The following is an 18,732-nucleotide window of genomic DNA, read 5'->3' as shown; positions in this document are numbered from 1 at the left end:
GCTCATGACTAATTATAATCAAATAGTGAAAATGATTCCCCTTTTCTCTGTAATAATAAAACAGTACATGTACTTGATCCCAACTAAGATATAATTACCCCTTATTAGGGGCAGAACAGCCCTATTGGGTTTATTTAATGGTTAAATGATTCCCTTTTCTCTGTAATAATAAAACAGTACCTTGTACTTGATCCCAACTAAGATATAATTACCCCTTATTGGGGGCAGAACAGCCCTATTGGGTTTATTTAATGGTTAAATGATTCCCTTTTCTCTGTAATAATAAAACAGTACCTTGTACTTGATCCCAACTAAGATATAATTACCCCTTATTAGGGGCAGAACAGCCCTATTGGGTTTATTTAATGGTTAAATGATTCTCTTTTCTCTGTAATAATAAAACAGTACCTGTACTTGATCCCAACTAAGATATAATTACCCCTTATTGGGGCAGAACAGTCCTATTGGGTTTATTTAATGGTTAAATGATTCCCTTTTCTCTGTAATAATAAAACAGTACCTATACTTGATCCCAAGTAAGATATAATTACCCCTTACTGGGGGCAGAACAGCCCTATTGGGATTATTTCATGGTTAAATGATTCCCTTTTCTCTGTAATAATAAAACAGTACCTGTACTTGATCCCAACTAAGATATAATTACCCCTTATTGGGGGCAGAACAGCCCTATTGGGTTTATTTAATGGTTAAATGATTCCCTTTTCTCTGTAATAATAAAACAGTACCTGTACTTGATCCCAACTAATATAATTACCCCTTATTGGGGGCAAAACAATCCTATTGGGTTTATTTAATGTTTGAATTATATTTTAGGAGAATTAATGAATGGAGATCCAAATTACAGAAAGATCCCATTTCCTGAGCATTCTGGATAACAGTACTGCGGTTAGCAATTAGGATCAGAACTGATAAAAAAATGTTCTGTCATGTTAATATTGATATTGATTTGGCCCACGGCAATGTTGAAAAAACTGTTGTGTGCATCAAGACAAATTGTTGCGCGCATCAAAACACATTGTCAATATTTTGATGTGCGTAATTTTTTTGACAAGCAACATTTTCGCCGTTTTAGCAAAGTTTTTGCCATTTCGCAAATCTTTTAAAAGATTCACAAATTTTCCGCCGAAGAGAAATGCGTGAACAACATTTTCTTCTCTAACCACCAACGGAATATTCAGTTTTGTTTGTAATTGCTGAGATTGCATAATACATGCATTTTGTTAACATTTCAGACCTGAAGGGTTCTATTTCAAGGCAAACGTATTAACCTTTCAGTAGCAAATTGTTTTCACAGTTCGTACTTTGCAGACAATTGATTTGGGGTATTTCCTACCTAGGAAAATGATATATTGTTTTCAGAATGAACCTTGTTTCCTAAAACTGCTTGCATTTTTGTGTAATTCCATTACTGTAAAAAGATAAATTACCAAGTTCCTAAAAACTGAAAATAAGACATGTTTTTTATGAGAAACTACACTTTATAATATGAGTGAAAATATGACTGATTCAGAAAGCCCCAGATTTCCTGGGCTAACTTTAAAGGGGAACTCCGCCCAAACACAACTTAAGCTTTTTGAAAACATAATTTCAAGCAACTTTGCAATATACATAAATTAAATATTATGCAGCATTTTCATGATTTTAATGCAATAATATGGTTTGGAACAGTTCCCTAAGCCCCACCCCCTGTTCTCCTGCTGATCTGGCTGACTACTTTTTTGAGACTCAAATAAAATGTAACAGTAGTTGACTGTCCTCAGCCTGCCTTCAGCCTGTTTGCTTCAAATCCCACAATCCTCTGCATATGGGATGTCAATAAGAAAAGCAACATCGCAGTGTAATGCATTGTGGGTTATGTAGTGCCTGATTGTGGTCTGTAAGCTGTGGAGAAGTTACAATTTGTAACATCAGTGTTTTAGTCCCTCCTGCCCTGCCAGGATTTCAAATGATGCAGAAAGTAAAGAACAGTTTTGCAGCTGGATTTCAGCATATAAAATGGTATTTATTCATCCTTTTTTTTTTAAAAAGAACAGATTACAGTGATTGTTATATTAGTGTTGTGTGGGGATTCTTAACAAATATTGGTACAGAAGCTTTAAGAAGATTTAGGACTTGTACAGATAATGCATTCAACACATTTCCAAACCATTACCCCAGAAATGATCACACTTTTGATTATAGAAAAAAATACATATTTTTGGGAAATAGACATTCTGACAAATTCAGAAAAAAGATCAGTGTCTTTCTGTTTCAAACTACCAAACTGTACTGTTTTTTATGAAAGATCTGAATATCGCCCCAGGCTTGCACTTTGCAGCGGCTTATAGGTATTACTAAGATAACACATCATAAATATGAATGCCAGTTTGAACAGTTGATAACCAATATCAAAACAGGCAATAAAGACAATGCAAATTACAAACACCTGGAGTGCATCCAATCCCTCCAAAAACTGAACCCTGAGGGCCCTGGCACACGGGGGAGATTAGTTGCCCGCGACAAAACTCCCTGTTCGCGGGCGACTAATCTCCCCGAGTTGCCTACCCCTGCCATCCCGCCGGCGAACATGTAAGTCGCCGGCGGGATGGCACACGCGGCAGGGCGATTTCAGGAAATCGGCGAAAAAGACTCGCGAGTCTTTTTCGGCGATTTGAGCGAAATCACGCCGCTGCATCTGCCATCCCGCCGGCGACTTACATGTTCGCCGGCGGGATGGCAGGGGTAGGCAACTCGGGGAGATTAGTCGCCCGCGAACAGGGAGTTTTGTCGCGGCGACTAATCTCCCCCGTGTGCCAGAGCCCTTAGCGAGCTCTCTTTGCACAATTCTGTTTTATTATTCAGGTAAACACTTTATCTAGAAGTTTTGCCCTTGAGTATCTTTTGCTTCACAAATCTTTTCCCCTCAGTCCTCAACTCCTCCAAACACTCACACAGGCATGGCCTATATTCCTCTTGACCTAAGTTTCTCTGTTTTGCAGCAGACCCATAGATTGCTCTAGAAAAATGGCACATTTTAGCCCATCACACAAACTCCCATCTTCTATTGGTGGCGGCAGGATATCCCAATGTCATTGTCCAGCATAATATTTAAATGAAATGGAAACCAGGGACCCATTGTTTTATAAACACCTATTTATTAAAAACAGCCTAAAAGGTAAAACTACCTTTTAAAAGTCAGAAAGTTTTGGTCCAGGGTATATACGGTAATTTATTCAGTCACTCAGGTCAAACACAGGAGAGATTTACTGGAAGCACTTCTTAGGAAAAAACTGAGCAATTTCCCAGACACAGCAGAATTACAATCAAACTTTTTTGGCAGCCAAAATAACTACAGCTAAACACTAAAAAAAGCACACACCCAGTGCTTCATTTTAAAACTAAAATGGACAAGAATCTATCCGGTATACTACATGATAAATATGATACAATTTGAAGACCATGGTTTAACCCTTTTACTGCCAGCCATTTTGGTCAAAGCGGAACTTGTATTGCCAGACAGTTTTTGAACATTTTGCACTGTTTCACTTTAGGGGCCTTTCCTCGGGGGGACTTTTAGTTTACCAAGGAAAACAATATATTGTTTTTTTCAGAACAACCTAAGCTTTCAAAATATGGTAGAATTTTTGTGTAATTCCAATTCTGTAACAAGATATAGGCTTCTAAATGTCTAAAAATGCAAAAAAAATCAAATTTTCCATAATATAATCACACATACTAGAAACAAAAATTATTTTATGCACGAATATACAACTGATTTGGAAAGTCCCATGTCTCCTGAACGTGCCAATACCAAATATATATAGTTTTATGGAGATTTCTCACTTGTATAGGTCAAAAACTCCCAGCAGTACACTACCAAATTCCCAAAGCACTGCTCCAAAAAAACTGCATACTTTGGATTTCAAGGCCAAAATTCCACTAACAGAAGGTTTATCCCAGAAAATTGTACATTTTTGGAAAGAACAGATTCTGGGGAATACAGAATAGGCACAACTGTCTGTCTACTCCAAACTATCAAGTCGCAATGCTTTCCTAAAGTTATTGGTTTTTATCAAAATTTGTGATTTTTTTTAAAAATCGCTTCAAAGCTTCTAGTCTATAGTATCTTATCTCCTACAGGTCATAAAGTAACCAAATAAAACACCCTAAATATGAATGCCTGGGGTCCACTGAACAGTTTGATGCCCAATATGTATAGGTTTACCTAAGTATGTGGCATGTAGGGGCCCCAATGTGAACATACCCCATATGAACTGTCATTTCTGTCATTTCAGCTTCTGCAAAATCAACACATTTACATCATTATATGTGGGATGAAGCTAGTAAAAAGTACGCTCACCCCAGAAAGTCATATATTTTTGGAAAGTACACATTCCCCCGAATCTAAAATGGGTACCCATGTCTTTCTACTCCAAAGTACCAAGCCGCACAGCTTTTCTAAAGTTAGCAATTTTGATGACATTTCCAAAAATCCCCTCAAAGCTTCCACTTTGAAGCATCTTATCTCCCACATAGCATTAGGTACCAAGATAAAACACCCTGAATTTGAACGCCAGGGGTCCACTGAACAGTTTGATGCCCAATATGTATAGGTTTACCTAAGTATGTGGCATGTAGGGGCCCCAATGTGAACATACCCCCATATGAACTGTCATTTCTGTCATTTCAGCTCCTGCAAAATCAACACATTTACATTATTATATGTGGGATAAAGCTACAAAAAAGTACGCTCACCCCAGAAAGTCATATATTTTTGGAAAGTAAACATTCCCCCGAATCTAAAATGGGTACCCATGTCTTTCTACTCCAAAGTACCAAGCCGCACAGCTTTTCTAAAGTTAGCAATTTTGATGACATTTCCAAAAATCCCCTCAAAGCTTCCAATTTGAAGCATCTTATCTCCCACATAGCATTAGGTACCAAGATAAAACACCCTGAATTTGAACACCAGGGGTCCACTGAACAGTTTGATGCCCAATATGTATAGGTTTACCCAAGTATGTGGCATGTAGGGGCCCGAATGTGAACATACCCCCATATATACTGTCATTTCTGTCATTTCAGCTTCTGCAAAATCAACACATTTACATCATTATATGTGGGATAAAGCTAGTAAAAAGTATGCTCACCCCAGAAAGTCATATATTTTTGGAAAGTACACATTCCCCCGAATCTAAAATGGGTACCTATGTCTTTCTACTCCAAAGTACCAAGCCGCACAGCTTTTCTAAAGTTAGCAATTTTGATGACATTTCCAAAAATCCCCTCAAAGCTTCCACTTTGAAGCATCTTATCTCCCACATAGCATTAGGTACCAAGATAAAACACCCTGAATTTGAACGCCAGGGGTCCACTAAACAGTTTGATGCCCATTATGTATAGGTTTACCTAAGTATGTGGCATGTAGGGGCCCCAATGTGAACATACCCCCATATGAACTGTCATTTCTGTCATTTCAGCTCCTGCAAAATCAACACATTTACATTATTATATGTGGGATAAAGCTACAAAAAAGTACGCTCACCCCAGAAAGTCATATATTTTTGGAAAGTACACATTCCCCCGAATCTAAAATGGGTACCCATGTCTTTCTACTCCAAAGTACCAAGCCGCACAGCTTTTCTAAAGTTAGCAATTTTGATGACATTTCCAAAAATCCCCTCAAAGCTTCCACTTTGAAGCATCTTATCTCCCACATAGCATTAGGTACCAAGATAAAACACCCTGAATTTGAACACCAGGGGTCCACTGAACAGTTTGATGCCCAATATGTATAGGTTTACCCAAGTATGTGGCATGTAGGGGCCCGAATGTGAACATACCCCCATATATACTGTCATTTCTGTCATTTCAGCTCCTGCAAAATCAACACATTTACATCATTATATGTGAGATAAAGCTACAAAAAAGTACGCTCACCCCAGAAAGCCATATATTTTTGGAAAGTACACATTCCCCCGAATCTAAAATGGGTACCCATGTCTTTCTACTCCAAAGTACCAAGCCGCACAGCTTTTCTAAAGTTAGCAATTTTGATGACATTTCCAAAAATCCCCTCAAAGCTTCCATTTTGAAGCATCTTATCTCCCACATAGCATTAGGTACCAAGATAAAACACCCTGAATTTGAACGCCAGGGGTCCACTGAACAGTTTGATGCCCAATATGTATAGGTTTACCTAAGTATGTGGCATGTAGGGGCCCCAATGTGAACATACCCCCATATATACTGTCATTTCTGTCATTTCAGCTCCTGCAAAATCAACACATTTACATCATTATATGTGGGATAAAGCTACAAAAAAGTACGCTCACCCCAGAAAGTCATATATTTTTGGAAAGTACACATTCCCCCGAATCTAAAATGGGTACCCATGTCTTTCTACTCCAAAGTACCAAGCCGCACAGCTTTTCTAAAGTTAGCAATTTTGATGACATTTCCAAAAATCCCCTCAAAGCTTCCATTTTGAAGCATCTTATCTCCCACATAGTATTAGGTACCAAGATAAAACACCCTGAATTTGAACGCCAGGGGTCCACTGAACAGTTTGATGCCCAATATGTATAGGTTTACCTAAGTATGTGGCATGTAGGGGCCCCAATGTGAACATACCCCCATATATACTGTCATTTCTGTCATTTCAGCTCATGCAAAATCAACACATTTACATCATTATATGTGGGATAATGCTACAAAAAAGTACGCTCACCCCAGAAAGTCATATATTTTTGGAAAGTACACATTCCCCCGAATCTAAAATGGGTACCCATGTCTTTCTACTCCAAAGTACCAAGCCGCACAGCTTTTCTAAAGTTAGCAATTTTGATGACATTTCCAAAAATCCCCTCAAAGCTTCCACTTTGCAGCATCTTATCTCCCACATAGTGTTAGGTACCAAGATAAAACACCCTAAATTTGAACGCCAGGGGTCCACTGAACAGTTTGATGCCCAATATGTATAGGTTTACCTAAGTATGTGGCATGTAGGGGCCCCAATGGGAACATACCCCCATATGATCTATCATTTCAGCTCCTGCAAAATCAACACATTTACATCCTTTATGTGGGATAATGCTACAAAAAAAGTACATTCACCCCAGAAAGCCATATATTTTTGGAAAATACACATCCCCCCGAATCTATAATGGGTAAATATTTCTTATTGCTACAAAGTACCAAGCTGTAAAGCTTTCCTAAGTTTGCAGATTTATATGACATTTTCGAAAATCGCATAAAAATGTTGCAATTTGCCGCATTTATCTCTCACAATTTCTTGATAAAGATCAGATAAAGACAAATCACCCCAAAAAGGAACACCGGAGGTCTACTGAACAGTTTGATGCCCAATATGCATAGATATACCAAAGTCTGCGGTATGTACTGAACCCAAAATGAAAATAGCGCATAAGGATTTCTCGCCTGCCAGCTCAGCTTTTGCACACAGAGCCCCCTGTCAGTGTATTATGTGCCAAAACTTCCCCTAACCATACAGTGACCCCCACAAAACCATATATTTTTGGAAAGTACACATTCTGACAAATCCAACAAGGGTAAAGAGTCCTTTCTACACCAAAGTACCAATCTGCAGAGCTTTCCTAAAGTTATTGGTTTTTATGACATTTCAGAAAATCGCCTAAAAATGTTGCAATTTGTCGCATTTATCTCACACAATTTCTTGCGTACAAAGGCAAGTCACCCCAAATAGGAACACCAGAGGCCTACTGAACAGTTTGATGCCCAATATGCATAGATATACCAAAGTCTGCAGTATGTACTGAACCCTAAATGAAAATAGCGCATAAGGATTTCTCGCCTGCCAGCTCAGCTTTTGCACACAGAGCCCCCTGTCAGTGTATTATGTGCCAAAACTTCCCCTAACTATACAGAGACCCCCACAAAACCATATATTTTTGGAAAGTACACATTCTGACAAATCCAACAAAGGTAAAGAGTCCTTTCTACACCAAAGTACCAAGCCGCAAAGCTTTCCTAAAGTTATCGGTTTTTATGACATTTCAGAAAATCGCCTAAAAATGTTGCAATTTGCCGCATTTATCTCACACAATTTCTTGCGTACAAAGGCAAGTCACCCCAAATAGGAACACCAGAGGCCTACTGAACAGTTTGATGCCCAATATGCATAGATATACCAAAGTCTGCGGTATGTACTGAACCCTAAATGAAAATAGCGCATAAGGATTTCTCGCCTGCCAGCTCAGCTTTTGCACACAGAGCCCCCTGTCAGTGTATTATGTGCCAAAACTTCCCCTAACTATACAGATCCCCCACAAAACCATATATTTTTGGAAAGTACACATTCTGACAAATCCAACAAGGGTAAAGAGTCCTTTCTACACCAAAGTACCAATCTGCAGAGCTTTCCTAAAGTTATTGGTTTTTATGACATTTCAGAAAATTGCCTAAAAATGTTGCAATTTGTCACATTTATCTCACACAATTTCTTGCGTACAAAGGCAAATCACCCCCAATAGGAACACCAGAGGCCTACTGAACAGTTTGATGCCCAATATGCATAGATATACCAAAGTCTGCGGTATGTACTGAACCCTAAATGAAAATAGCGCATAAGGATTTCTCGCCTGCCAGCTCAGCTTTTGCACACAGAGCCCCCTGTCAGTGTATTATGTGCCAAAACTTCCCCTAACTATACAGATCCCCCACAAAACCATATATTTTTGGAAAGTACACATTCTGACAAATCCAACAAGGGTAAAGAGTCCTTTCTACACCAAAGTACCAATCTGCAGAGCTTTCCTAAAGTTATTGGTTTTTATGACATTTCAGAAAATTGCCTAAAAATGTTGCAATTTGTCGTATTTATCTCACACAATTTCTTGCGTACAAAGGCAAGTCACCCCAAATAGGAACACCAGAGGCCTACTGAACAGTTTGATGCCCAATATGCATAGATATACCAAAGTCTGCAGTATGTACTGAACCCTAAATGAAAATAGCGCATAAGGATTTCTCGCCTGCCAGCTCAGCTTTTGCACACAGAGCCCCCTGTCAGTGTATTATGTGCCAAAACTTCCCCTAACTATACAGAGACCCCCACAAAACCATATATTTTTGGAAAGTACACATTCTGACAAATCCAACAAGGGTAAAGAGTCCTTTCTACACCAAAGTACCAAGCCGCAAAGCTTTCCTAAAGTTATCGGTTTTTATGACATTTCAGAAAATCGCCTAAAAATGTTGCAATTTGCCGCATTTATCTCACACAATTTCTTGCGTACAAAGGCAAGTCACCCCAAATAGGAACACCAGAGGCCTACTGAACAGTTTGATGCCCAATATGCATAGATATACCAAAGTCTGTGGTATGTACTGAACCCTAAATGAAAATAGCGCATAAGGATTTCTCGCCTGCCAGCTCAGCTTTTGCACACAGAGCCCCCTGTCAGTGTATTATGTGCAGTAACCCCCCCCTAACTATACAGTGACCCCCAGAAAACCATATATTTTTGGAAAGTACACATTCTGATGAATTCAAAATAGGTAAAGTTATTTTTGTACACCAAAGTTACACCTGGCAAAGCTACGCTAAAAACAGATCAGGAACACTTATATAGGGATAAAATGTGATAAAACCACAAAAATTGTGCAAATCAGTGAAACAACAAAATAAGTTACATGACAGTGTAATTAGTGGCCAGAATATCTGATCCAATAGTTACGCTGTCAAAATAAACAGTTTTTAGGTAAAAGAAAATAAAAACAAAGTGGTAATATGAAAAAAAAAAAAAAAAAAAGCAAAACAAAAAAAAACCAAAGTGTTTGTGTATACATGTGTGTACATGTGTAAAAGTTGTGTGATAGTGTGTAAGTGTGTATATGAGTGTAAATAAGTGTATAAAAGTGTGAAAAATGAAAAAAAAAAAAAAAAAAAAAAATGCTAAAATGTGTGCTGTAAGTGTGTGTAAATGTATGTAAATGTGTGTATAAGTGTGTAAAAGTGTGTAAATGCAATAAAAAAAAAAAGTCCTTACCTGTTCCTGAAGACCGATCGCCTCCTTCGTCATTTGGGCCGGCGCTGGGGGAGAGGGAGGAAGCAGGAAGCAGCAGATGCGATGCGATCGCATCTGCTGCTTCCTGGAGGGTCCTGCGAGCGATCGGTTCGCAGGACCCTGATGACAGCCCCCCTGGCACATTGCCCAGGGGGGCTGTCATTGTTAGAAGCCCTCTGCAGCGGCGGCACATGCCGCCGCTGCAGAGGGCAGCGCTTAAACGCCAACGACGTATGAGACACGTCGTTGGCGTTTAAGCCCTTTTACTGCCAGCACGTATGCCATACGTGCTTGGCAGTAAAAGAGTTAACTATAAACAGTCAATATTTATGGTTACAAATTCCAGGAGCCCAAAGAGGGACCCCCCTTGTTTCCACCAGCAGGCTAGTTCATATGGTATGGCTTAATTTACTAACTGTAAGTGCTTGCTGGTATTAAAAGTTAACTTTTATAGCTCAATATTAACACCACCCATCAACAGGGCAGCATAGCAGGATTGTGTATGGTCATATGCCCCCTCCAGTGCCAATGTTGACAAGTAGAACGACAGGTATGATTAGTGTGTGTAAAATTATAAGTTGATGGGAGATTTTAATATTGAGCAATAAAAGTTGAGTTTTAATACCAGCAAGCACTTACAGTTAATTGAGGTACCATATGAACTGGTTTGCTTTGGAAACTCCTTGGGCTCATGGAATTTGTGGCCGCAAATAGAGCATAATTGTATATTTAGACTTGCATGTGGTGATCTTCAACTGTAATTGCATACCACTCTAAATCTAATAGTTAACTATGAATGGCAGCATTCTCCTGATCTCTTCAGCCTGTTATAATAGTGATAAAGGTATGTGACCCATTATCCAGAATGCTCGGGACCTGGGGTTTTCCGGATAAGACCCCTTATCCGGAAAACCCCAGGTCACGAGCATTCTGGTAATTTGGATCTCCTACCTTACGTCTGCTAAAAACATTTTTTAAACAGTAATTAAACCCAATAGGATTGTTTTGGCTCCAATAAGTATTAATTATATCTTAGTTGGGATCAAGTACAAGGTACTGTTTTATTATTACAGAGAAAAGGGAATCATTTAACCATTAAATAAACCCAATAGGGCTGTTCTGCCCCCAATAAGTATTAATTATATCTTAGTTGGGATCAAGTACAAGGTACTGTTTTATTATTACAGAGAAAAGGGAATCATTTAACCATTAAATAAACCCAATAGGACTGTTCTGCCCCCAATAAGGGGTAATTATATCTTAGTTGGGATCAAGTACAAGGTACTGTTTTATTATTATAGAGAAAAAGGAAATCATTTTTAAAAAAGTGCATTATTTGATTACAATGGAGTATATGGGAGATGACCTTTCTGTAATTCAGAACTTTCTGGATAATGGGTTTCCGGATAAGGGGTCCGATACCTGTATTATAAAATAGTTACAGTTCGTTTAGATTAAAAAAAATTAAATAGTCCATCAAGTTCAACCATTGGATCTTTTCTCAGTGCTAAGATGTCAATTAAACAATAAAGGGTTGCCTTGGGTCTAGGTAGGTAAGCCACCTACATTTATCATACTAGCAGAATGGGCTGAGCTAGTGACAGTTGTGTCAACATCCACTATCTCACTAGGTAAGAGTAACACTGGCAAGGCTGACATACAGAATAACTTGCAGTCTCTGGAAAGGGAACTATAATGGCAAATGCCAAGTGACACTGATCACAGTGAAACCGTGTAAACAAGCTTCCTATTCTCATGACGCAAGTGTTGCGGGGCACCCAAGAATATAGGAAATGTATTTGTATCATTGCTAATAAGTCATTGTGACAGTAGCAATGGAATATTTGTCTCCAACACATGGTGAAACTTAACAAAATCTCTAATAGTAAACAAATTCTTATAGTTCTTTTTCAAAAGGTTTGATGATCTTTCTGCTCTACTGGTGCTATTATTCTCTGTGGTCAATGAATGCAAAATATCCCTGTATATACATGTTTCTATTGTGTGTTTTTGTTTAAGGCCTGTTGCACATCATTGCCATTAAGTGCTACGTGCAGACTCTCAGGGAGGTTAGGAAGACAGAGCAAGCTGAAAACCTGAGGCTTACCTCACTGTATCAAGCTGTCAGCCAGGGTCTCCACTCCTTTAAGATATCCATAAACTGGTGACAGTGCAATTATTTATTCTCTTCAGTTGACAATAGAATTTTTTTTTTCCTAAGGTATTCAAAAAATTGGGTTTTTTGTTTACTTGGTAAAGAAACATAGAAATAATATATTTTCACCCCTAAATTAAAAAAGCACAATGTAATTACGCCATGTTTGGCAAGTAGCAAACAGCAGACATTTAAGGACTGTGTTGGTTAGCTCTACAAAAACACACAGGCAGGTTAATTGGGTTATGATTAAAACTGACCCTATTATGTGTTACTTAAGATTGTAAGCTCCACTGGGGCAGGGACAGATATGAATGATGAACAATCTCTGTAAATATCAGATATTAAATAAAGATTCTGTCATAGGTTAGGACAACATTTTTATATCATCTTTCTCTAATAAATCAAAAACGTATTTTTAGCACATCCTTTTGACAGTGTTTTTCCAGAAACATCTTCTCATGAGATGTCAAGATCTCAGTAAATACTTTACAACTGAAGTGTATGGGAACCTTGCTCAATAAAAGAAAAAACATTCTTGGGCATGTTCATACTTTAGTTTAGTAATTGAGTACTGAAAGAAAAAAGTCAGGGAGAAAACAAAGAAGATTCTTTAAGATATTAACCACCATAATAGGCACAATATTGATGTTTCTGGAGGTGAACAGTAGTGCTGGAACTTAGCTCCCAGCCCAAATTCCCCTGCATCACCAGTTGGGACATAATACAGGAGATGACATGTGACAGGAAGGCTATGGGATGAGGTCTGACACTAGTACTTTTTGGATAGATGTATAGAGGAGAATATCAGCCTCATTGGTCTTAGGATCAGTTTGTTCCCTGCAGTTTTGAACCCTTAGTTTAATCAAGATTGTACTAACATCCTGAATGCTTGACTTGAGTCTGTTGACGCTTTTATCTAGTAAATGTTCAACTAGAATAAAGAAATATGAAAAAAGTTGCAAGTTGAGATTGATAATCCAGTTAGTGAGACTGAGAGGAAATATTGGGCTAATATGATTAACAGACTACAGATTTTTGAACCAAGGACATCATGATTTAGGATTGGCAGAAGGGATTCACAGTACTAGGGTAACAATTAGAGTACTACTTTTGAATAGAATAAGAAAACAAATTTCACAATATGCCAGTTTGTGAGAGTAGCATAAATCACACTGAAAAAATATAGATAAACAGATATATTGAACTTTAACTTACTAAATAGAAGAAACAAAAAAAGTGAACTTATAGCTGTTATCATGTAATCACAATATAGTATTTGTTTGTTTCTGTTAATTTAAACATTTTTCACCATATACCATGGTGACTGTAAGGAATATATCTGGGCCAGGATGTACATAACAATAATTACCACAATTAAGAGGTCTTACTAGTAAAATACCTTTTCATATTCACACCCTTATGTAGCACTGACACAACGAAAAGGTTTATTTTTGGTAGCATACACTTTATGCTTACAACTATATTGAATTTAATCACACTTTTTTTTTTCAAATTATGTGGTATGGCTATGGAAACCAGACTTTCTCCCAGTTATGACAATGTCTTTGTCTTTCAGAAGATTCCCAACATTTGGGCCTCTGGTTCTCTGCATGTGATCAGGAATAGTGATGGGTGAAATAATTTGCATGGATTCGTGCATCAAAAAATTGTAGGATGCATCAAATAAAAATTGCCGGACGTGTAAAAAATGACGCACATCAAAAAAACTTGACGTGTGCGTTTGCTAGTCGCAAACCAAACAATCGAATTAGAATGGCAGGTATAGGCACCCATCAGTTCGGGGACTGCATCAATGAGCCAGATGTCGGTCGGCCAGGCCCGTTGTTAGTGCCCATACATGTGCCGATAAGCTGCCAAATCAGTCTAAGGGAACGATATTTGCAGCTAGAATCAGCCCGTGTATGGCCATCTTTACTCCCTGAACAAAGTTTGCCACTGCATCTACAAATGCAAGTTAAAGCTCTACCATGCAAGAAAAAAACATATAAATATAATTCAGAAACACTGCCACCTTCTCTCACAAGATGGACTGAGGTAAGTGGAAAACTGTCTTGTAACTAAAAAATGTGGAACTCTTTTTGGAAATCATAATGCCATATCTTCTGGGTTAAAGAGGAGAAAGACCATCCAACTTGTATTCAATGCACAGTTCAAAAGCCAGAATCCGTGATGGTACGGGGTGCATTAGTGCACATGGCATGGGAGGTTTGCATATTTAGGAAGGCTCCTTTATTGCTGGATGATATACAATGTGTACAGCTTTTGGATCAACATATGATGCCATCCAGACATAGCCTTTTTTAGGAAAGGGCTTTCTTATTTCAGCAAGACAATGCCAAACCTCATTCAAACCTCATTCTGCATGTATTACAGTAGTAAAGTAAAATAAAAACACCCAACGAAGGAGTACGAAACATAGAGTGAAGTTTGTCTGACACAATAAAGTACTTGTAGTTGCCCTGTGGTTTAGCTAATCCGTGTGCTGGTTCTCCTTTCTATATGATTCCGGAGGGTGGGTGCACATCCTTCCTAATACCGAAATGAACATTTTGGAGAAAGGTTGGGAGTTTCTTTGATAATCAGTAACCGCAGTAAAAGGGACAGGAGCCAAACTGCTTGTAGTTCAGACCTGTCACCCATGAAAACATTTGGAGCATTATAAAATGAAAAATACGACAAAGGAGATCTGGAACTTTTGGGCATTTGAAATCCTATATCTGGCAAGAATGGGGCAATATTTCACTTTAAAAACTACAGCAATTGGACTCCATAGTTCCCCAACGTGGGAATGTGGAACATCCCAAACTGTTGTTAAAAGAAGAGGTGATGCAACACAACTTTTTTTAAATGCTTTGCTAGCATCAAATTTTTCAGAAAACAATGACTTTTTTCGGTTTCAGCAATTGATTGTTGTCTTTGTACTGTTTGCAATTAACTACAGGGAATAAATGATTTGCATTCTGTTTTTATTCATATTTTATACAATGGGACAATATAGAAAAGAACACTGTCATGAGCAATGAGCAACTACTCCATTGCCACGAGCAATGTGCAATTTTGAGGGCAATTGCCATGTTTTTTTCCCCACAATGCAGTGTTTTCTCCTAGAATTCCAGCGTTATTGTGGTCCCAAGGGATTGTTGCACTGACACAATTGTGCTGTGCCCGATTTGCCATTATTAATTAATGCAACTGTACCAGCGCCACCTCAGGGGTCCTTGCTGCCCTGAGATGGCCAAATTGATGCTGCTCCCCCACACTTTGTTTTTTTTTGAGTCAGAGACAGTGCAGGGGGGGGCACAAACAACACTTGTGATCGGAAATTATTCATTCTGAAGTTGCTTTAATAAATTACTAATAATTACTTTAATAAGTTACAAAACAGAGAAAGTTATTGGATTTATAAACTAGAAAGTTCATGGTGTTAATGAAAATTAATGGTAATGGTTTTAATGAATTGGCAGATTTCATTAGTTAACATATATACAGTATGTGGTATGTATCCTAATACAGTTTTTAATGACTTTTAATGGATTTTATATAATTTATTGCCATTATATCCCCTTTACTCTATCTGATATAATATACAGTATATTGGTTGTTTATCATGTTGTGTAGTAATTCTTTTAATATGTCCAAGTACAGGTATGTGAATGGATTCTCACTATACCAACAGTCTTCCTTGTGTTCATGTTTCCCCAGCTATGGGTAATGGTGAGCAGGTGCGTCATTCATTGCATGGGCACACTGTTGTGCTGACCGTGAAAAGTGATGCTTGTGTACTTCTCCTCTTGTGCCCTTAAGAATTTTCTTTGGCTTCCTGGCTTTGTTTGCTCTGCATTTCCTGTTTGTGCTTTGGCATGAACCTCAACTCTGAAATTCTGCTGCCCAACCTAACCTGGACCGGTTAATCTTGATCTTGTTTGCCCCCCTGGCTTTCCCGCTACTCTCTATGGCTGTACTTCCTGTTTCCTTCCTCAGGTAAGCCTCCAGCTAGTTCTGGGCCTTTAATCTTCATGCGGCTTAACAGCTATATGGGCACATTACGCTTACATTACATTACGCTTACATTACATTACGCTTATATTGCATGGACATGCCCAGATGATGATGAAGGTAGAACTGTGTGAATTTTTTGCTACCAATATTTAAAAGAGGTATGTTATCTATTTCTTTATTGTGAGCTGAGGAAGTTGGTTAGAAACAATGAAAAGTGCAGATACTGGGCCATTTCTATCTAAGGTGGAACCATTAGTTCCCCTTTTCAGATGGGAAAGGAAAAACTCTTCTTTTCCCTCTGCAAGTAACTGGCTTGTATTTGGGATCTAATCTGTACCTACTGTACCTTTCCTGTGCATCAGATCTCTGTAGGGGAGCTTCTGGTCAAAGGGTATTCTGTGAAAATGGAACATTTTGAAGCAAACATTCTTTCCATGGTTCCTACTGTTTTGTATGATCGGATGTTATTCATTAGATAAACTATGGAAACCAATCATTGTGGAACAACTTCCTCTAAAGTATTATTTATTACTTATTTTTGCACGTTTTTCTATTACTTTGTTAGCCAGCTTTAGGTTTCCTAAACAACTGAGAAAATAAATTTCACATTGGGTATCGGAATGAAGTCACTTCTGGCGTAGCACTACAGACAACACTGAGCAAGTGCATGGGCTACTGGCACTCAAAAGATGCCCTAAGACAAGGACAACATGGAGGGCATGGAACAATTTGGAACTTTTCAGTCTAAAAATAGAGCATTAAAAATGTCTAGAATACAGTCAAAACTGAAAAGGTGAGGCAAGGGAGAGAACAGTGAAGAGCATAAGAAAAAGCAGAAGAAGAGTGAAAATGGATTTGTGGAAAAGATGCACAGAAAAGGAGAGAGAAATAAATTAACATTGTGGAAGGAAGAGAAAAAAACGTGGTAGAGGAGGTAAAGACAACACAAAATGTGCCAAAAACAGTAAAGAAAAAGAGTAGAAAAAAACACAAGAGGAGTGTCTTAGAATATAGTTCTAAGAACAAGTAAGGTTTCTTAAAAATGGCAGAACCCTTCCCTGGTGGGGTTGCCAAAGGAGCAAATCTTTTCCCGAAGTTTCATTGTGGAAAATGAATACCCATATCATCTTGTTTGGAAAGTTTCAAAGGTGCAATTTAGTTGGATATGTGTTTTTTTTGTTGGGCCTGTTTCAGCTGTGATTCATAGTGAAAACCTTGTCTAAGGGGGCACACTTGCAGGGGCCACAATGGCCACCCACAGATGAATTTAAATGAGCTTTCATGTATCAAATAACAAAAATATTTAAAAAAGGTTAGGAGATCATCTTGAAAATCAGGTACACTTTAGAAAATCCAGCTCGCATGGCTGCCCTGATTGCATTGAAATTCAAACATGTTGCAATCAATGCAGCCCTGCTAAGTGCATTTATTAGAAGTGTTCCTAAATGTAAATTTGCTCTGGTAACCATGATTTAATGCTTGATTTAATGATTTAATGCTTTGTATTTTAAACAAGATGTTTGGCTCTTAATATTGAAGGAGAGCGTGATGGGCTACAGTATTTAGAAAGGTCTGTGTTTAGCCATGCTACTCATCATGAAAACATTAAATAAAGAATTATACAGTATATTTCTGGTTTTATTAAAAGTTCCAGCTCTTATACTGCAAATATCAGACCATAGGAGGTTGCAGATTTGCTTTACAGATCATTCATAAAATTTGGCCATTTTACGACCGAATTGTATGTTACATCAATCATAGAATTATTTTAAAATGAAAGCACTCTGAGCTGGTTCTCCAAAACTATGGAATGCTGCAATGCCATTGGTAAAGAGTGAAGGGAGTTGTACCTAGCATGACCTGGGAAACCATGTTTGGTCCTCTTGTACCCTTATCATTTTCGATGTTCTAAAAGGCACTCATCCAAAATTTTTAAAGGAGAAGGAAAGGCTAGTAAAGAGTTTATCTCAAGCTTCAGTTCTCTCAATAGTGCCCTTAAGTCTCCCCATATTTCACCTGTTCAGAAGATCTGATGCTAAACAGGAAGAAAAAACGCTGAGCTGTGTAAAGAACGTTCCCATAATGCCTCACTCCTGCACAGACACCCAGACCAAGTGAACATGCTCAGTTAGTAAGACTCACATTGCTAAGGTGGGGGAGTGAGTTCTTAGCATTCTTTAGGGAGGGGGGAGCAGGAGAGAGCAGAGAGCTGCGTGTCTGTGGCACAGGAATTACAGAGACAGGAAATCCTTTGACAGAGAAGTCAGTGCAATGTTTCTGTGAGTGCTTATGGCTGTATTTACACCTGTAAATGGTGCTTATGGCTGTATTAGACCTTTCTCATAAAGCTTACTTTTTAGTTTTTAAGTTTCTTTCTCCTTTAAAGAAAATATCATTCTCAAAATGAGCCAGGCTTAATGAGCCCATCCCAGGGAGTGGGGAGGGTTTAGATCTCTTTTCATAAGCTGCTTTACTCAATATACATTTACTTAAGGTGGCAAATGG

The sequence above is a fragment of the Xenopus tropicalis genome, chromosome 3, assembly GCF_000004195.4.
Source record: "Xenopus tropicalis strain Nigerian chromosome 3, UCB_Xtro_10.0, whole genome shotgun sequence".
Lineage (NCBI taxonomy): Eukaryota > Metazoa > Chordata > Amphibia > Anura > Pipidae > Xenopus > Xenopus tropicalis.
Note: the sequence above shows the minus strand (reverse complement) of the source record.